Source organism: Zonotrichia albicollis, chromosome 14, assembly GCF_047830755.1.
Source record: "Zonotrichia albicollis isolate bZonAlb1 chromosome 14, bZonAlb1.hap1, whole genome shotgun sequence".
Lineage (NCBI taxonomy): Eukaryota > Metazoa > Chordata > Aves > Passeriformes > Passerellidae > Zonotrichia > Zonotrichia albicollis.
Genome location: NC_133832.1, coordinates 17,161,076 through 17,182,726, shown reverse-complemented (window position 1 = coordinate 17,182,726; position 21,651 = coordinate 17,161,076). Strand labels below are relative to the sequence as shown.

At 38.7% G+C, this 21,651-nt stretch overlaps 1 long non-coding RNA gene across 20 annotated transcripts in view; it reads left to right on the top strand.

Annotated features, from left to right (window-relative positions):
• Positions 1-21,651, top strand: part of LOC102070473 (uncharacterized) — a 131,043-nt gene that overhangs the window by 73,853 nt on the left and 35,539 nt on the right. For 15 of the 20 annotated variants that reach the window (XR_012582607.1, XR_012582597.1, XR_012582608.1 and 12 more), the window contains one exon: positions 6,037-6,183. The exons of 1 other annotated variant lie outside the window; for it this stretch is intronic. This is a non-coding gene — a long non-coding RNA (uncharacterized LOC102070473). Of the gene's footprint in view, positions 1-740; positions 1,293-6,036; positions 6,184-21,651 lie in introns of those variants that run through there. 4 more of the 20 variants (XR_012582603.1, XR_012582606.1, XR_012582599.1 and 1 more) reach the window with 3 other exon arrangements.

Genomic DNA, 21,651 nt, shown 5'->3' with positions numbered 1-21,651 from the left:
ATATGTATAATTTTAGTGGAGATTTCAGTTCATTGACTAAAAACTGAAAATTAATCCCATTTTTTACTCATTTCCAAATTCCCCTGTTCTGTTTAGCAAGGGATTAAGGAGGTTCCAGAACCCAGGGCGTGTTTAGTTTTACTTGAACATTAGCAGAAATGGCAATTGCCAAAGAGCACAAATGTCTCTGCAGCAATTGTTCCAATTAAACAACACAGGCATCATTAGAGAATCATTAAACTTTGAGCTTACAACATTTCTTTATTGAAATAACATCTTCTACAAGCTACCACTGCAATATTTTGGTTTAAGCTATGCAAGAGTTTATTAGAACTGAAATTTAATTTAAAAAATAAGCTCTAAGCCAAGTACCCTAATAAGAAACTATCATGCTACTTAGGGAGATAAAATAAAACTAAACACTGCTTGAAATAAGGATAATTCCTACTGAAACCTCTTCCTGAAAATTGAGTAATCCCAGTAGTTATTGCATGGTTTTCCATTTTTTAATGTTTTACACTTAAAGCTTCACTTCTAGTTTAGATTTGCCTTGGGTAGCTCATGGGCAGTGGATGATCTGCTATTATTAAGCTTTTCCCACCACAGAGCTGCTTTCTCTCACTCTGCCTTTAATATTTTTTCTAATGCATCTAAAATTTACACAATTTGTTCACAACATTTTGTTCAAAACTGCACAGGTATTTTTTTTATTCGCAAGCCTGAGGTGTATATTAATTGCAGCTTGATTCTCATCCTAAGGACATTCAAACACAAAAATTAATCTCGTGCTTTGAAGGCTATTGGAAATTTGACCATGAGAATTACTGCTTATTCAGTCGTGCTAATTCCTTCTTCAATCGGTATGAAAAAGCAATGCCTTAATTATTAGTGTAATTAATGTTTTAGGAAATGAGAAAATGATTAGCTCAGAGCTGCTTTATGCTGTGTGTCTCTCGTAGTGAATAAGCGAGGATGCTCAGCACTGGCTGTGAGCAGATTCAGTTGCCATGAGCTGAGAGCTCCAGAGCCAACGCTCAGAGCTGCCCAATTTCCCTGCCCAGTGCTGTTGAATATTGCCTGGTGATGAAGTGCCTCTCCCTGAGAGCTCCAATGGCAGGACGAGTCATTTCATCTTTGTCCAAATAATGGTGTGTTTTGTTTTAGGTGATATCTGGCTTCTGAGGCCAATAAATGCCTTTTCTGGCGGATGGATGTTTTATGTGAGGCTGTGTATTCCCTTTGAGTTATGTGGTATTATCAAAGAAAAACAGAAAAGTGTATATTTTCCAAAGGTTTGTAATTGTTTTCATCTTTTTTTATATTTCTGCTTCACCTTTTGAGCACTATAAACTGCGATGCTCTTCTTTCAGCAAAGGTTGAAGGGATCTGTTTCATTTTTAAAGTGGTTTATTTCTTATTTCCTATCGGAGCAGGGAATCAAATGGGGCTGTTATGGAATGTTTTTCCTCGTGGCATTCATTGCCTTTGAGCTCCCCATGAGATGAGTGGGCTTGAGGAGTGGAGGATCCTAAAACACAGGATCCCGTGTGCCTGCAGGCAGAGAACCCTGATTACCCTGATTACGTGTGGGTTCGTTAGGGATCTCCTGGAGGAGGAACATCAAAGCCATGGAGTGTCACTGGTTGAAACTCGTGTCTTAAAAATACAATTTTGCACAGGTCTTACCTGGCTTGATCAATATCTGGCATCTTTAATATCTGCCTTTTCAAAGACATTTACTCCAAGTTCACCGCTGTGCCTTTGGGAGTAGGAAATAACCTTGTGCACATTTCTGGCCAGTCCAGGTCCCCACTGAAATTCTAAGCACTTGTGCCAGCTTGGAGAACAAGGAATCCTTGGCCAGTTTGAGAAGGTGACCTTGGTTTTCTTCTTGACATGTTCCTCCTTTTTTTTTAAATTTAATTTTTTAAATGTTATTTATTCTATTATTATTTTCATATTCATTTTATTATTATTATTAATTTTTATTTTTTATTTTATGTATTTCCCATTTAAGATGGGAAATAAAAAAGCTGTATACCTGGAGCTGCAGATTCTCTTAAGAGTGTGACGGTGTGGGACAGCCACTAAAATTCTTTGTGGGAGAAATATTCTGAGCTTTAAAAAAACTGAATATGTATGTTCATAATGGACTGTCCAAGAAAGTGTATGGAAGTGGCAGGATTTCACTGCAAATTCTTTAAGTTTTCTGTGTTTGCCTTTGTTATTTGAGTCATTTGAGGTGTTACACATGTGAGTAACAGCACCAATACAGTCCGACCCACTTGTTCCAATCATTCTTGTGCTTGCCAATTTTCCTAGGTCAGATTTGGCTCAGTTTTATGTGTACAATGTGGTTTGGTTTCATTTGCTGTAATCTATAACTTGCAGATGAATATTTTAATTTGTCCTTGGGAAATAAAGCAGGAGAGTGGATTCTGAGACACAAAACCTGTGGGATAAAGCCCTGCAGAACCGGGGTGCTCACTCGTGTTATCTGGCAAGGGGCTTGTGCTGTCAGTGGGCATGAAAAACAAGAGCAAAAGGAGATAGCTGTTGGGTAAAACAGAGGAGTTGGTGATTTACAGGAAAATCCCAAAAATCCTCATGGCCTGCTTTCAAATCCACTGGGAGATACCTGCAACTTTGGCTTTTCGCTATTCACAGCCCCCAGATACAATGGGAAATGAGATTTCAAGGCGTGGAAACTGAGTTTGGTTTAAAATCAATTAGCAGCTGTTCTCTCTGTTGCGTTTTCTACTTCCTTTTTCCCTGTTCTAAATCCCAATTTGTGTACTCTGAGGGCAGCACTGCTCAGAGCACTGTTTCAGACATCTCTATTAGCTGGGAAATGCTATTGATTGTGTTTTTCTCTAAAGCATCCTGCACTCTGTGCTCAGGTTTCTCACTGGCAATGAGCTCTGCGTGCTCTGCAGTGTTGCAGCACCAGATCTTGGTCAAACACTTGTTTTGTAACGTCACAAGAACGGTGGAAAATTAAATGTTTGTTACAGAGTGAGGCAATACCATTGTTCATATTGTAACGGGATGAGTCAATGTGATCTGATTCTGATGAAGACTTATGGAGTCTAAAAATAACTCCTCCCCAGAGCAGGAAAATATGTGAAAATATACAGTCTATCCCTTAAATCCTGAGCATTAAGTTAAATTAATAGGAGAACTTGTAGAGTGCATGATTGAATCCATGAGGGATGTAGTGTGATAGTGTATATTTGCCTAAAAGCTCGCTCTGACAGCAAAAACAATGTACCACAGTATGTTTCTTTCTTATCTAATGGAAAGAATAACACACAGAGGCTCAGTTCTTGTAATGAAAACCCCCACATTAATTTTATTTTTTGATGTGTCATTGTAATTCAAGAGATGTTTTTAATCTCAGGATTGCTAGGGCACAATAAACCATTTAAAAAGTATTTGGCAAAGATCCCTGTGCTTAGCAACAGCTCCTTTCATTTAAAATTGTTTTTTGAACCAAGCTATTCAAAGCTTTGTTCCACTTATTAAAATAAAGTATCTTACTTCAAACAAGTGTTTCAGAGAACATAATCAAGAGGAGAGCATTCAAATACAAATACAATGCACAGAAAACATAAAAGGTAGCAGCATGAAAAACTCCAGGACTTTGTGTGTTTCCTTGTTTTTCATTAAGAAAAAACTGTATAAAAAATATACTCACTACCTTATTTCTCTTTGTGCCTTTATGGGATAGTTAATGTTACATTTCTTACCACGTTATGAAATTCCTTGCTAGATTTAAAGTAAAATTTAAAAGCTGTGCAGTATTTAATGAATGAAATATTGCATTAGTGGTGTGTTTTCCAGTCACCTAGGTGACATAAGACATCAAGAGAGGAGCTAAATATAGAATAAAATCTATTTTTGCTGTTGGCTTTGTGCTCTGCTGTGAACCACAGTGTCAATTCATGGCACAGTGTCACCGTGGAAGCTTTTCCCAGTAAGGTGAAGACAGGCTGAGCTTCATTATGTAACTTCACATTAAGAATTTATTTCAGATTTTCATTAATGTCATTTTGGTTCAGCTCTGCCTGAAGTTTGTTTGCTTTGGATGGCAGAGGCATTGCCAAGGCAGTGACGGCTCCAGGAGCACCAATGCAGTTTTCCTCCACAGGTGAAGGGATCCTGCTCATTCCTTTGTTTTTCCTTGTTCATCTGCACACTTTAGAAAGCAGGGATGGATTCATCATGCCAGAATTGTCTTCTGTGAAGAGATTGCAAAGCACATTTTGTGGGATGCCAGATGCTTCTCCTGGTCCTGAGTGCTCAGTTCTCTCTGAAGTTTTGGGAGGTTGAGGTGAGGATGAACAAGGACTGAGCATAAAGAATAATCTTGTCCTACAGATTTTGCTGGTTTTAAATTTTGTTTTATTTAGAAAAGAGAACCCCAGACCTGAAAAATTCCCCACCCACAGAAGGACCTGGATCTGTGGCTCTGGCTCCAGCTCTGACCTCATTCCTCAGGCTGTGGCTGTAGGGTTACAAACACAGCCAACAAAACTCCTACCCCTCCATGGGTTCACAGAAAACTATCCTGACCATTGTGGGTATAACTGATGAAATTGTCATAATCCACCAGAATTTGGGGGGTAAAACCTGAAAAGGAGTTTTGAACAATGGTAACTCTGCACAGATCATGCTGTATAACTTTTTCAAGATGGCAGTGACTGTAAAATCAATGCAGTTTTTGATCTCACGTTGTGTGGGCAGAAAAATGGTTATTTCCAAGATGTTAAAAAGCTAATCTATTCTGTTAAGTTTTTGTATCTTGCATAGATATAGCTGATTTCTTTTTTTTTTTCTTTTAATTTTACAAACCAAGTTGGGAGCCTTGACATTTATTGGGCCCCCATATTTTTCATTTATATTCTCTCTAGTCTTCACCATCTGTTATGACAGTAAATAAGTTTCAAATAAGCCATATCTTCCTCAGCATGAGTTGCTTTTTCTGCAAAAAAAAAATTAAAGTTGCAGTTGGATGTGATATTTGAAGTCACAGCTTGTCTTCAAATATTTAGTAGCGTATTCCTGTGCCAAGGGATATCAATCTGCCATTTGCCTTGCTTACAGTATAATAAAGATTATCCAAGCCCTTCTTTCATAGATATGTCAAGGCTTTTAATTACTATAGCTCAGGAAGTAGCTCTTTCACGGGCTTTTTCCATTTTGCTTTGGATTAATATGGTTCCTTCTTCTCTTTTTGCACATTAAATTCCAAAAGGAGGATGTAGGGTCTGATTTTGGTGGATGTGATCTTCCCTTACAAATAAATTCTTTGGCTATACCAACAGCACTTTGGTTGTTGTAGAAGGCAGTGCTTGATGGATATTTCAGATGTTGGTACAAAAAACTCAGGAAATTCTGCACAGAAGTTGTTGGGTTTTTAGCTGTGGTACAGGCAGGCTGAGGGTAAATTTAAGGTAAATTCTTTTTGTGTCTTTCCTTGATGCCATACAAAAACACTCCAGTGAGAAGGATTGAGACTTGGAAGTCACCTTTGTACCAACGTGCCACTTTGCTTTCCAAATTTACCTCTTCCCTTGATTTTGAATATTGTGTCACAAATATTGTGTCACATGGAGACATTTTCCTCATCCTTGGAGGACAGTGGTGCAAAATCACAGGTTGGTTTCACTGCTGTTTTCTAAACTGCAACAAATCACCCTGAAACTCTCCCAGAGAAGCTCCTCTGACAAGGAGGAAATTTCAACCCATTCCACTCAAAACTGAAATCATTGCTAGAACAGCAAATATTCATGTTTCTTGTGGGGTTGTGTTTTTTACAGATTTCCTGTGAGCTTCCCAGATGTGTTAGAGGTTCTCCAGGATAAACCAGGAATAATCAGACACAAATTCTCCTTGTCCTTTCCACCCATCACATGTAATTCTGTGGCTCCAAATGGCCCCATCCCAAATTATCTTTTTGCCCCATCCTTTGATATTTCTGAAGGCTGCACATATATTGGGTGATTGGATTTTAAAATCTGCATCTTTCATCAGCAGGAACTGGTACTTCCAGACTGGCACCAAAGAGAATATTGTGACTGAACATCAGCTCTGCAAAACAAAAGGAGGTTGGCTGCAGTTTGATTTATGTGGAGAGACTCAGGCAAATTCTGCACCAGCCACAACATTCATTATGCAAAGGTACTTTTGAGTAAAAAACAGGTTTTACAGCATTAAAATAATGTCCCTGTTATAGTCAAAACTGATGCACAATTAAGATTAACCCTTTTGTTTGTAAGAGGATTTCACTTTCATTTCAATGTTCATAAGCTTCTTACTATAAAAGTAAAGCTTTTATTTTTATGTATGCAATTGTTTTTCCTTTTCACCTGTAAATAGAGTAATTGTACTTTTTTATGATTTTCCAGTATTAGATTAGTTTTATAGCATGTTCTGAAATTTCATTCTCTTTCAGCATCAATCTTTGTTTTGTTTTTATTACAGAATTATACTTACAAATAACATCATTTCAAAACAATAAACATAAAAATACAATGCAATATAGCAGTTACAGCTTTATAGAGTAAACATTTCATTTGGAAGAAAATTCCACTCTCACACTATTATTTCACAAAAGCAGCAAGGTCAGAAACTCTGAGGGTTAATAACAAAGCTGTTTATATCCTAAAATGAGGGGACAAATATTCAGGGGTCAATGACTACACCTGTGAGAAAACACAGAAATAGAGTTTCTTGTCCACAGCTTAATTTTTTTGAAGAAGGGGTCTTGGAAAAAAAACTGATTTTCAATTTGGAGTTAGTGTACAAGGTAGGGTAAATTGTATCAAAGCCAAATGATATTCCACAAAATTAAATTTCTTTCACCTGACGTTGCTCAGTGCCAGGTATTTCAGGAGAATTAAAAATTTTCCATGCTACTTTTGCAGACTAAGCACACTCTGGATAGTGCAGAAAGATGGCAAATATGAAGTCAGAAGATTAGTGCAAGGCAGGAGTTGCTTAAGCACAATGTATTTTTCTTAGACTTAGAAGAATTTTCCAAGGTGCTGAATGGAAATAGGTGTGAAAAGAAGAAATACCAGTCAGGAGATTTGGAGTAGGGAAGGATTTTGCCTTAGACGAGGATCCCTCTTGATCTGATCACTTGCCAAATTCCCTCTTCTCTCTAAATACAGATTTGCTCATTTAAAACACTGTCCTGGACCAGCATCTTTTCCTAGTTTTCTTTTACAGTAGCTGTAAGATTAAATTAGAAATATTTTTTGAATTATATCCATGTTAAATAGAAACTTTACAATTAGAAAGATCTTCTGGACTGAGTCCAATTTTCTGATAGCTATATGTTATTTTGATTTTGTCACTTTGCAATGCAAAAATGTACTGAAATTTACACTGAAGAATTGGAGATTTCTTTTAGAATTACATTAATCTTAATTGAGGAGTTCTGTCTCATGATACAGTGCAAGTTTTTTCCCACATGGATTGGCTCCCTCTGAGGTCCCTGGCATATCCTGTAAATTTTTTATCTCTAGTGATAAGCTAAAGCACTTCCATTTTCCTAAGGTAAAGTTTCATTTTTCAAAGATTCTTCTTTAAAAACCCAGGATCTGTTTGCAATTCTCTCAAGTCAGAGCTTTTTCTTAGATTTACTTTAATTCTTCATCTTTAAGTCATAGTTACTAAAGAAATGCTATGCAAAATGAAACAAGGTGAATTTTCCTTGCATTGTTTTTTGCAAAGCACTGTTTGTTGTCTCTTATTTCCTTACTTCCAGTATTTGCAGGAAATGTCTTTAATTACGGACCACAGATTCCAATTCCCTTTTCCTGCTCATTTCTAGTCAATACATGTGATTGACAGTGTCAGTGTTGCAGCACTTTGTCCTTTTTCTGTCCTCCAAGTCACCAATACTTGCCCTGAGACCCTGTGAGCAGTTTTCCAGCTGGCAGATGATCAGCTCCTGCTAATTTGAAAGGGTCTGTTTTACTCAGTGCTTCCTGACCTCCTTTTTTCCATTCTAGTGTGAGATTTTACCTCTTTCTTTTATATTTGTGGCAGTCCCTCCCTGCCTGGCCACGCAGTGAGGGTGGGTGCACAAGGCTGAAGGTTTCAGCCCATAATTGTCATTTGTTGGTGATGCCATGAATATGGAACTGCTGAGCCAGTGTTCCCTCTGGCCTGCTCAAGCACAACTTATTTTTTTGCTCCAATAACTTCAGTGTATCTTGCTACTTGCCACTGTGTTCTTCTGAGAGTAATCCCACCTTATTGCAGGACCTGCATTCTGTGTGCTTCCCTCTGTGACATCAGCAAGTATTTCACATTTGGAGTGCTCATCATTTGATCTACCTGCTCAAAATCAACAGATTTCACTTTGCTGGGTTTCTTTTTTAAGTTTCTGAGCTTTCTCATCCCATTCCACTTGCTTTATATCCAAATTCAACAAGCTTCTTCCTACAAATATAAAGAATATTTTTTGTAGTACCTCCTTCAGTTGCAAAAGTTGTCATTGATGCTTTCTTTATAAGAATTTGCAGGCCAATTTGTGTTTTATTTCCTTTACAAACAATAAAATCTTCCTGTCTCAGCAAACTGTTTTTTAGTGATTCTACCAGTGTCTCACAAAAACCCCAAAAAGCCTCACCCAACCTAATTTTCTTGCTCTGGTATTCTGTAATAGATAGTTATCATGATAAATGCACATGTTCTTTATCCTTGTATGTAATCTTGCTCTTTGCATTGCTGATCTTGAAGTAAATATATAAAGTGTTGTCTTATAACAGAGACAAATGATGGGAGAGAAGAGGCAGAGCCCTGGAGTGCCATCCTTCAAAGTCCATCTCATGGAGGCCTAATTCAGCTGGAGGAGCAGAGAGGGCAACCTTGTAATATTTGCCCTTTGCAATGCTATCTTTCAGAGGTGACCTTTAAGCTAACTTGGGAGTCTGACAAGCTGGGGCCTCAGCACAAGATCCTTCTCTCTGTCAGCCCCTCACAGCTGCAATCCCCTCTGCCTTTGTTCAAAACAGTCCCTCCTTCTGATTTCATCTCCCTGGCTTCGTAACTTCTATAACTTCTCCTAAAATACAATTAGCAGGCTGTTCCCTTCTCTTCCAGGTGCTTCTCTGAGTTTATGGTTCTGTTGTGTTCTCTACAGACCTTATTCTGTAGAGAACATATATATATATATATATATATATATATAAGGAATTTTTTTATTCCTTCTGGGTTAAATTTCTTGTCTCCAGTAGCAAAACATTTCAAGGACATTGCAGAACTCTGGGGAGATTCATGGTCCCACAGCACTGCACACTCATTTTGGAACTTGAGCAAAAGTAAAGCATGAAGTTAATCAGGAAAGAGCCCCAACACTCTTGTGACCTGGCAGAAGTGAAATATCCATGGCAGCATACAAAATCAGGGAAAACTTTATGAAATGCTGTGGATGCTCTCCAAGAACAGAGGAGTCCCCACTTGTCTGGATCACCAAATCATCCATTGCCATCTCTAGCTGTGACCATTGTCCAGGTGTGCTTGTCAGGCTGTGACAAATGCAGGTGTGTCTAACAGCAGCTTTTAGGAATTCAGAGATCCATTTCCATAGTTTTTGGAGTGCTGAACCAAAGCTCTCCATTTAATAAACAAGCTACAGAAGTTAGAAGGCAGATTCTTACAAATGCAGCTGAAAATTCAGTAAGAGACCAGATTTGTATCGCAAACTTCGGGAGTTATTTTTAGTTTCTTTAAAAAATATTCTTTAAAATTTCTTTTCGGGGTCCACACTTCTCCTAAGGGCTACTTCACTGACAGTTCCTCCTGCTGAGGAATCCTGCTGGAGCTCCCACCTTCACCCCTGGTGACTCTTCCAAGGTCCCTCAGGCTGTGTTTTCTGGGACACCACACATTTCCCCTCAACTCCTGCAGCCAGGGCCCTTCTCCCACCCCATTTCCCTTCACTGAGCAAAAGCCTTGACCTGAGATGGAATTTTGGCCTGGAATTTGGCCTGGAATTTCAGCGTTTTTCCAGTGCATTACCTGTCAGCTCTTTGTCCCTGGTTAGCCAGGCAGCAAATGGAACCCCACTGCTATCTCTGCACTTCTCCATTTTCTGGACTGAATTGTGTTCTTTGCCTTGTCAGTGGTTTGGGGTTTTTATCTCTACAATTGTTTCCTTGGTTGACTCCAACGTGTTTGTTTTTCTAAATGATAGCCAACCCCTATTTTGGTGTAGCTCCATATTACTTCATCAATCACTTCAAGGGGACGTTGACACAGTGTTAGGTTCTTTTGAGTAAAACAAGGCTGGTTTTATTATTTTGTTGTGTATTATTTTCCACTATTCCCATTGGACTGGGAAAATTGAGTTTTCATAGGCCTAATCTTCTCAGCTAATGTTATGAGCTAAAGCTAAGTAGCATTTGTTGGAAAACAAGAGGTTCATTTTGTGCTCAACTCATTCTTTTGTTTGGTAGAGATGTAACAGATACTGTGCAGGAATTCAAACCAGGTTTTTTTATCCATTGTATGGCTCAAGTTCTGTTTAGATGGCTGCTATTTTACTGGTTGCTATTTATATTTCAAAAATTGCAAATATTATGTTTATTTTTTAAAAAGAGGTTTTTTTTTACTCATTATCTATAGTTGAAATAATGTCATATAATGCAAAGAACTAATTTTTAAGAGTTGTGCAGGATGATCTGAAGGGAACAGACAACAAGAAAGAGAAACAGAATTTACAGGAGATCCAAACAGAAAAATCCCTCAGGTTTGGCCAGAAAAAGGCCTGTAACCATCAGATATGAATTAATTTGTTAGATGGATTAAAGGCCATGTGAAGGGTGAAAGGGAAATGGGTAAGATGGAGTCCAAAGTCTTTTCTCTGCTGGAGAAGAACAGCAAGTTTAGCAAACTAAGAAAGAACTGGTGGGGTTGTAATTAGTAGCATGAGCAGTATTTTGGGGAAAGGAGAAAAATGTATGAGTGGTTTCTGTTCTGGGAAGGAAGGAAGGAAGGAAGGAAAGCTGCCAGAGGAGAGGGTTGCTGGGTGTGAGAGACCGTGGATGGAGGCTGGGGAAAAGTGACACATTCCCAGGGACTGTGGGATCCTGCAGGAAAGCAGAACACATAAAATCGGGTGCTGTTCCCCAAAATTGTCTGTTTTGCAGAGAATCTGAAGTGCTGAGGGGTTTGTGTAACAGATCTATGCAGGAGAGAAATGGGACAGGATTTCTGTTCAAGAAATCAAGAACGAGGGAACAGGGATGTCAGGCAAGATCAGCTCATTGGGGAGGAACCACCTCGTGCTGGATGTTCTCCAGATGAGCTCCTGAACACACAGGGAGGAACTCTGGACATTCTGCACATGCCAGTAGTGAGTGGGAGTTTTTATGGTGTATCCTTGTATTCGTGGCTGCTTGAATTAGGCTTTCTAGTCTTTCCAAATTTTCATCAGGTAAGATTTTTTAAATGTTTCTAAAAATTTTTGCATCGTCTTCCTCAGACCATTGTTACAGATGAAAGCAGAATTTTTTTATGAAATAGCATACACTTGTCAGCAGTACAGTTTCACCTTTCTCCCCCATCATTCTATGACAATATTTATTTCCTGATTACACCTGTTCAGCTATGTTGGATCTGCCTCCTGACAAGTTTAATAGAGTTGATGGCATTGATTTAGAATTGTGTAAAGCCTATGAGTGTAATTTTCTTTTTCTTATGAAAATATTAGAATGGCTAGAAAGTATAAGTTTTTTATACAAGTTATATTAAATAAAAAATGTAATGTATTTCGTATGCCTTAGGACTAAACCTTGAAATACTCTGTTGATCCTTGACCATGGTGAACACTGATCACTTTCTTCTACCAAAATTTCCTGCTCCCTAAAGAGCCTCAACATTTATAAAGAAACTTTACCTCTTATTAATTATTATTATTTTCTTTAATTAACGATGTTGAAAAACTAACAAATTTCTAAAATCCTCTGTAATTATCATAATCCACACAGCTCTCATAACAAATATTGAAAAAAAAAAATCCACGAGCGGGGTTTAGTGCCCTGTCCACTGAAAAGTGTCTAAAATTCTGACTTCATTCTTACACTGACAGACTTGGTAATAGCAGACCTCTGGCTGGGGAAAGCTCAGATGTCTCTGCTCCTTCTCCAGGCCAGGGAGCACAAACTGCTGTGGGAAGCCCCTGTGTTGGTTGGAGTTTTGGGGAGATTTTGCTCCCTGGATCTGCCTGGTGCTCCAGTGCAGCCGCTTCCCTGGGCCGGTGCAGAGAACGTGGGGGCTCTGCTCCCACTGAACAAAGATTCCTCTCCATGAGTAATTTTCTTGCCTGTCGTTTTTTGGAAAAGAAGCAATTTTTAAAATGTGTTGTCAGAAATCCATCCCTTATGCAATAAAAAACTCAAAAGCTGTGCCTGATGACATACAAGATGTCCAGATCTGCATTGGCTCCTTCTCTGCAATCTGTTTACAAAAGTTAAAAAATGCAGCAGAATGAGTTGGTTTGTAAAGGTGCTTTTTTGAATGCTAAATCATAGCTGCAAAACTGAAACACTAAAATTTGTCTTGTTTCACTACATGAGAGTCATCTGAAACAAGTTTTATTTAAAATTGAAGCATAAGATAACACAAATAGAACAGGAGAATAAAGTACACAAAGTCCATTCCTCTCTCTCTCAATGGGAAGAATTGTATGAATTGAATTTATTTGAGGTTTCTGTGGTAGTTCGTGTATTTGCAAAAAAAAACCTGAAAATTATATATGGGCAATTACTATAATCTTTTCCAGAAGTATTCAGCTTAAACTGTCATTTAAAGTTTTTTTAAATCTCATTAAAATCCCCATCAAAATACTTTTGATGACACTTTTTAACCCAAATATTAATTACTAATACATTTTGAATTTTTAAACTGCATATGCCAGATATTTCAAAGTTGTATTTTGATCCTGAATGAGTAATCTGCCTTTTAGAACTCTGATGTACCTCATTTGCCATTGATGTAATGTGAGCTAAAAGGCTTAGCATATCTAAAACTAATTCAATAATTTTATGCTGCTCTTGAGATTTCTTTAAGCCTGCAAGGAATTGGAAATTCCCAAACAGTGGTGAGGAAGCACTGAAAAGAGAACTAAGTTCTTCTGTCTGAAGTTTGAATTATTGCATGCGGTCATATTTCTGCTGCCTCTTACCTCTCTGTTTTAGCCATGCTAACAAAGCTGTGAACTTCTGGAATTACAGAAATGGAATTAGAGGAATGGCAGCTGAGCTCAGGGGGTCCTTGCCAACGCATTTTGGTGGTTCCCTTTGAAGGACAGTCCTTGTTTCCCTCAGTGAGAACATCCAGGGACCAAAACCCTGCAGTCCTTGTTTCCCTCCCAGAGAACATTCAGGGAACAAAATCCTGCAGTCCTTGTTTCCCTCACTGAGAACATTCAGGGACCAAAATCCTGCCATCCTTGTTTCCCTCACTGAGAACATCCAGGGACCAAAACCCTGCATCCCCCAGGCGGGTGTGCCAGGGAACCCCTCAGGGTTATCTCCATGGGATTCCCCATGGGAGCAGCTGCTGCTGGGCTGAGCTGGTTTCTCCCCCTGCAGGTTCATGATATCCTGGTTTCCATCCCTGCAGGTTCCTGGCACCCTGGTTTCCATCCCTGCAGGTTCCTGGCGTCCTGGTTTCCATCCCTGCAGGTTCTTGGCACCCTGGTTTCCATCCCTGCTGGTTGATGGCACCCTGGTTTCCATCCCTGCAGGTTCCTGGTACCCTGGTTTCCCCCCCTGCAGGTTCCTGGCACCCTGGTTTCCATCCCTGCTGGTTGATGGTACGCTGGTTTCCATCCCTGCAGGTTCCTGGCGCCCTGGTGTTCCCATCAGTGTCCCCTCAGTGCCTCTGCCCCCAGGGATTCCCAGCTGGAACCTCACCCGCTGATGGCTCCTGTTTGTCAGCACCAGGGCAGTGAAACAACAAGAATCCAGCTTACCTGGCCAGCTCCAACCATTGTCAGGAATTTTTAAAACACTTCAAGCATGGTCTGAAATGGTTTTAAGAGTTCCTAAAACTTTCTGTTCCATTTTTTGTCCAAAGTGAGTGCTTGCAGGCAAATTCCAGCAGCAGTGTGGCAGGAGGGCTGTGCTCCTCCCCGTGCCTTTGTCTCTTGTCCCAAAGATCCTGATAGTTATCCTTGGCATTTTTGTCTCATTATTTGTCCTGTTTGTGTCCACCCCTGAGCCATAAAGGGAAAATCCCTCTCTTTATTACCCAAGTAACAATGGGGATTGCAGGTCTGTGAGGGTTGTTTTTTCTGTTTGTTTGGGGTTTTTCTCAGTGTTGCATGACATGGTGCTATTAGTGGTCTTACAGAGTAACAATGATGAGAGAGGAAACTGCATTCCAGGGGCAGGTCAGCTCCAGGTTAAAATAGGAAAAAAATAAGAATTCTCTGTCATAATTGCCTGCCATGGAAGGAATAGTGCGTGAACATTAATGGCAAGCATTTTGTCCCGAGTTTTCATCTGAAATATACTGGGACAAGCCCAAATGTACACAGCAGGGTACAATGCAAAGTTATTTACACAAAGATAAAAGGATATGTGGAGGTAAAGGAGTTATAGACCATGGACTGTAGACAAATTTAAATTCTGTGTCCTCTTTGAGCCTTGGAGTTTACATTATTCCATCTGCTGAAACTCATAAGCAACTGTCCTGATTTCATGAGCTTTCTGAGATCAAGACCATTTGCACAAGTCAGATTTTTGGGTTTTTTATTTCACAAGTATTTACCAGATAGTTTCACCACAGTCTTCCACAAGTGTATAAAAATGTGAACACAGGGATTGACACAATCTTGACATACAGAGAAATATTATTTGCTTTCTTTAAGGTAGGTAAACTTTCAGAGAAGCAGGAAATTATAATTTCTATGTGCCTGGCATTGTATAATTTAATGTTGTTTTCCCTTGACTCATGTAAACTACAGAGGAATGGCAAAGGTTACTCGTGTCATCCAATCTTTTGAAAAAAATATTTTTATTTGCTCTTTTAGCCCAGGATTCTTTTGCTGGTTTGTGGATGTCTATGTTTTTCCTTGTCATTAATGAAATATTCAAAAAGCTGGAAAAAAATTATATTAGTCTAATTAAGGTACCTTTCAAGCTCTAGCCATGAGGACTGAATTAGAGAAGAGTATTTTTGTACTCCTAAACCACAAAGGAAATTATTTACACTCAACTGGGCATTAAAATGGTCTTTAGAGAGCAGTATTAGGCTAAAATAAAAAGATCATGAATAAAACTTCATAGGAAAAAAGAACTTCAGTCAGTTGGTTCGGGTTTGATTTGGTACCAGAAGAAACCCTCACTTTAAATGTGAAATATCGTGAAAGACTTCACTCTCTTCTGAGAGGCAAAAGCTTGAATTCTCACAGGTCTGGTTCAGATTCATCACGAGTTCTGCTGGTTGGCTGAATCAATTCCTCCAGAAATGCAGGTGTGAACTCCAAAAAAAGAGAGTTTCTATGCAAAATGTGTGGAGTTTGGTGTTAGAAGTGAGTTCAGGGAGCCAGTCTCTCAGCTTTCCATGATTTCCAGCTCCATCTGGGCCTGCCGGGGCAATGCCATGGATTTGGTACAGTTCTGCTTTTTGAGAGGTGATTTATTTAGTTATTTATTTATTTATTGGAATATTCTGACTGAACCCACATGTATCAGCTAATGCTGCTTGGGGAGGGATCAGGAAAAAGCCCTGTGAATTTTTAATATACCAGAAATACCTGGTGCGTCTTTAACTCCATGAATTAAAATATTCTAGTTTTGAGGCAGATAATGTGTAGTATCTTCATTACTGTTTTATACAGTATTACCTTCTCCAGAAGCAATAGCACTAAAAAAAATTAGAAACAATTTAGCTGCACTAATATTTAGTTGTTTTCAGCTCTAAACGTTTCATTTCTTCAACTATAATTTAATTTAAGAATTACTTAATAATTTAAGAAGAACTTTAAACAAGCTAAAATTGCTATTTGCAAAAAATAACCACCCTGATGAGATTAAAATCACAATTTCTCAATTTGCCTGTGGAAACATATTAATGTAATGGATTCTGCTCTGCACTGAATGACAGACAGATTGATGTGTCAACAGAGAAAAGAGTTATAACCATCAACATGTCTCTCATTGTTTGACAGTGATTTACTACTGTCCAAAAGTCTGTTAGCTCAACTTTCAGATTGAGTTATTCAGGCTTGTTGGGAGGTGTCGCCCCTCGTGGGCTTTGTCTGTCAGCCCCTGCTGCTGCCGGGGACCCCAAAGTCCCCTGGAACCCCTCCTGCTGCAAGGACAGATCTGGGGCTCAGAATGGCTCTGCTGGAAACCCAGAGCTGCATTTTATTTTCTATTATTTCATTTGCAGGGCTGAAAGGCACTTTTTTATACTGAATGGATAATCCTGGTGAATGCCCAAATTCTGTAAAAGCAAAAAATCTCTAATGTGTGCATGATCAAGGCAACAGAGATCTTGGAGATGCAGCATCCTCCTCACATTATTTAATGAATGGGCAGCCCAGGAATTTATATAGAATTAGTACAATTTTACACCTAAATATTAATTCCTGTGCTGTTATATCCCACACTTTAGCTCAGGCAACGGGGAAAGCATTGAGATCCCAAATCCTTGCTGAATCAGCAGGAAGAATCCCTTTTCCTTTCAGCTGTTTTAGAGTCAAATCATTATTTTTTCTCTGTGTTATCATTGGATTTTCAGAATTTATGGCATTAGAATATTTTCATTTACCATTGATAATTTTATCTGTAAAATTTTAATTGTGTCTACATTTTTTATGATCTGATAAAACAACTTGCTGTTGATTTTAATGCAAAGAGAAGCTGGCCTTTCTTAGTTGGTTAGCTTAATAATCTATTTGGTTAGAGCTTGCAAGAAGTGTAGCCTGCACTAAATATTAAATTTTGCAATACAGCACTCGTCGGAGTAGGAAGATGCTTGCCTTCATTCCTAGTGCAAGAAAATATAAAGAAAATAGTGCAAGTACTTGTTTCAAATTTTTAAATTAATGACTGTAAAGCTATTTAAGCATCTTCAAAAGAAAAGAGTAATCTTTATTAGAATGGACAAGGCTGCAATTCTGTCTTTGTTTTTTTTTTTTTCTCTATTATTTAGGTAAAACTGATATATCCAGATTAATGGAACACTACCCAGCCTAATTTTCCTAGTTCTCTGTGTCTGTGCTTTGCCTTTTCTGAGCTAGGTTTGACCAGTCACCACATTTTTCACATCTCTTGGAAAACCATTGTGTCCTTGGGCCTTTTTCAGCCACGTGACTGAATTTTCACAGGAGTTTTCTGTAATCTGTGTTGGCATTAGCAAAGGACACCCTTATGTCCCTGACTCTCTTGGCTTGGAAACGTGCTGATAATTACATTTGAATTGAGAAGTAAATTTAAGGGTTCAATACATACAGAGTTAACAGTGACTTAATTCCTGTTTGCTCTATCACCCTCTGTTGCCTGTTCTTAAAAACTTGCTGGCTTTTAATGAAATAAATTGGTATTTGAATGAAGCACATCAGGCCACCATCTCAGTGTCAGAGCTCTGCACACAGAGCTTCCAGAGGGGATGATTTGGGTGCTTCATTCCTAGAGCACCTTGATTTCTGTCATCAGCAGCAGTTTATACCCATGAGTTTAGAAGAAAGTTGAAATATCCACTGAATTCTCAGGGAGGGTAGAGCTGTTGAATGCTTGCCATTAAAAAATCTTTTAAAATAGCAAAATAGTGTATGAAAGATATGTACATTTGAAATTAATGGTTTGTATTTGGATGGGGGATTCAGAAGTGAGGGAAATGTTCCTCAGGTGCATTTGGGGTCACAGCCAGGCCCTGCCCAGCACAGCCCAAAACAATCCCACAGGGCTCTTTGCTGTCCAAAGCCCCAGCATCAATCACCGTGACAAATAAAACAAGGCCTGAAGAAGGAATTGCAGTTTCCCTCACAAGGACCTGATTCCATTGTAATTCAGCCATCCCATCTGTCAGAGCAGAATCCAAGGTTTACAACAGCACATGTGTGACCTGAGCCCTGTGTTTCTCCCTTAATGGGGCTCAGTGTCAGGAAAACAATTGGATTGTGTTGTAGTTGTTCTAGGAACTATCAGGGATTTTTGTTAAATAATATACATCCTATCAAAACTATTAGATGATGGCATTTTCTTCCAAATTACTGAAATTTTGGGGAAAATATGTGTAATTTCAGAACACTGAAGGTTTTCAGGCAGTTTTGGTTGTCTATTGAGTCAACCAATTGAAATTGAGTCAAATTTCAACTAAACCTTGGGGATTTCATTCAGCAGCAGCTGAGCTGAGGGACAGGCCCAGGACCACTCTGGGCTCTGTAGTGAGGTTAAATCATCAAATCTTTATTTCATTTACCATCTTCAGACCACATTTTATTCTTTCTAGGCATAATAAGTATCTATTCCACTCTAAAATCTGATTTTTCTTTTTTCTCTTTATTTTATGGCTGTTATCCTCAATAATAACATGAAATACTGCGCCAAGAGGGAAAAAAAAAGAGTTATAAAGTCTTGTATACAAAATTACATTTTTTGTTGTTAATTTTTGTCCTGTGCTAGTTATTCACTCATTCTTGAGTGAATATCACACAGGTGATAACCCTACAGAGGAATTCAGTTATTCTGCATCCTTGGCACAAAGTGACACATTTCCAACACATTCTTCATTTTAAAAGTTCCTGATATTTTTTACCTACATGCCAGAAATCTTCATATTTCCTGTATTGTTTAGACCAGGAACAATACTCAGGTGTGTTTCAGAGGAGATAGGGAACCAAATATTCCAAAGTTGGTGGTGGAGCTGCAGTAGCTCTGCAGTCAGGCATAAAAGCCACTGCAACAACCTCATATTTCCCACAGTGCAATTTGAAAATTAATAAGGATTTGATAAATATTTATTGTCAGGATCTTTTGGCTTAAACATCTTAATATTTTTTTAATATATATTAGTGTCCTGCCAAATCTTTTCCTTTGACTCTCTCTGCTTTCTGTAGACTTTAAAACTATTGCCTAGGGACTTTTCAAGGGAAACAGACTTTTTTTATAAATTACCAGCAAAAAGGATAAAATTTGGCATTAAATGAAAAGACAACAAATCACTTTTTTTTTTTTTTTTTTGCTGTTACATTAATTATCATCAAAGGTTTCATTAACTGATTTCTTATCAGCAAAGTCAACAACAAAATTGGAAACGGGACAATTTTCTCCCATTATCAAAAAAGAAAACATTTTACAGCCTCTTTTTTCTCACTTTGTATTTTCTAGAAGAATGACTACAGCATGCAGATTGGACTCAAAAGTCCTCAAATCTCTTCCTGCCTTCTTTAACTGGAGTTGAAAACTGTGATATCAAAACAATCTATATGTTAGTCTGAGACTGTCTGAAAATAGGCTTCTGTAGATCATTAAGACAGAAATATTGAGTTTAGGATGCTGTGACCATTTTAAATAAGCTTGCTTTTTCAATAATTATCTAATAATTATTCAATATTTCAATAATTATCTAATCATCCATGATTACTCTTCTACCTCCTAAACTCTCCTTGAAGCTGAGGTAAAATTACTTTGAGTATCCTTGTTTGAGATCAAAATATTTGCCAGCTGAAATTTCAGCTCAGCTTTCCTGGAGCATTTGGGCTGCTCAGCAACCATTTAATGGGGAAAAAAAAAAAAAATCCCACAAACTCCTTTGTTGTTCTGTTGGGAATTTTTTCTGGTTTCCCTTTCCAAGGGGGCTTCAGTGCTGATGGTGAGAGGAGTTGTCATTGCAGAGAGGGTCAGCACATGCTGAGTTCTGTGTGGTGCCTTTGGGAGAAATTCACAGAATTTTCAGAATGATTGGGTTGGAAGAGACCTTCAAGGTCATCGAGTCCAACCCAGCCCCAACACCTGAACTAAACCCTGGCCCCCAGTGCCACATCCAGCTTTGTTAAACACACCCAGGGATGGGGACTGCACCACCTCCCTGGGCAGAACGTTCCAGAACTTTCTCACCTTTCTGTAAAAAACTTTTTCCCAATATCCAACCTGTATTTCCCTTAGTGCAGCTTAAGAGGGAAGCTTTGGGCTGAGCTGATTCCCTGGATTTAATCCACAGCCAGAACGTGTCCTCATCCCTTAGCTCAGGATCTGCCTCCTCACTCATTGCCCAGGAGCTGCTGCAAGAGGTCTGGGAGGTTTGTGGGCTGTAATTATCCCGAGTAATTTAAGAATCCATTTACCTTCTGCAGATGGAGATACAGTTTAATCAAATACAGTGTAAATCAGCCTTTATTAGGCACATTCTGCTGGCTATTATGGAGGTGTTAACGTTTAAAATGCTCCTGTATTAAAATGCTTCCCAGGTGAACAGGCACGGGTTTCAATTGTAAAACAGAATTTTGCAGTAATGACCAACAAAGAGCTTTTTCTTCAGAATTTGTGCTACTTTGAACAAAGATTCTTGATAATTACAATCCACACACTGTGGTCACTCTGTAAACCAAATCACTTCTTTGGAAAATAGTTACTGAAGTACTGATTTAGTCAATAATTAACCAAAAACTTTTGAAGCTGAAAATTTGCAGCAATGCATTTTTATATTAAGATAAAAGTCTCCAGATTTAATTACTTCAAGTGAAGGAATGCAAATCCAAATTCCTCCTGTAAATCCTTGGTTGTCTGTGAGTTGAGCTCTATTTCTATTTGTATGTACAGAGCTCTAATTGTGGGGAATTCTGTATTAATATTATTCTTCTTTTGGGGGGTTTAAAATGTAAATGCTTTGTGAATTTCTCTCATTAATGGTATAGCAAATGAATTATCCATATTGCCCTTGAAGGCAGCCCACCCTCCAGGGCAGATCTGGAATACAGAGGTGGCTCCACAGAGCAGCAGCAAAGCTGGGCTGCTGTTTGTGGAGTCCTGTGCTATTAGGATGAACTTTTGCTTTGCACTTATGACTAAAGCATAATTTTCTAAAGCTTTTTTGGTCCAGATATAAGAGTATCTTCCTCAAAGTCTGCAGGAGTCTGTGGTGATCTCAGGGACCAGGTGCAGCCCTTTCATAGCAGATGCTTTGGCTGTCAACAGGATATTCCCATCATGAATTCCAAAACTTTATAGATGGACATTTTGGTGGGAATGTTAAGTGTTGGGGTTTGACACTGTTGTGACTCGGAATAGCTTTAATACTCTCTTTTTCAGGATAGGGAATAGAAAGTTCCTTCAGTCCTTTGAGGATCCAGTCTTTGAAGAAGGATTAGACCAATTTTTATGAGGAATAAATCTGGCCTGGAGTGCCTCAGTTCTGTGTTTGGTGACTCAAAACAGTATTTAATGATTTCATGTGCTCACTTAGCCCCTGGCTACTGTTCAGTGGGTCAGCTGAAAGTGGTTCAGCTCCTCCTGGCTCTCTGGACCCAAAATCATGGAAAGCTGCAAATGGCAGCCCACAGGGATGATAATAACAGTGATCAGACCCAGAGAGAAAAGGTGGAATGAAGAATAACAGCAGGGTGGAGAGGTGCATTCCATTCTCATGTGATGTATCTAAAATTGAATTGTGGGTTAA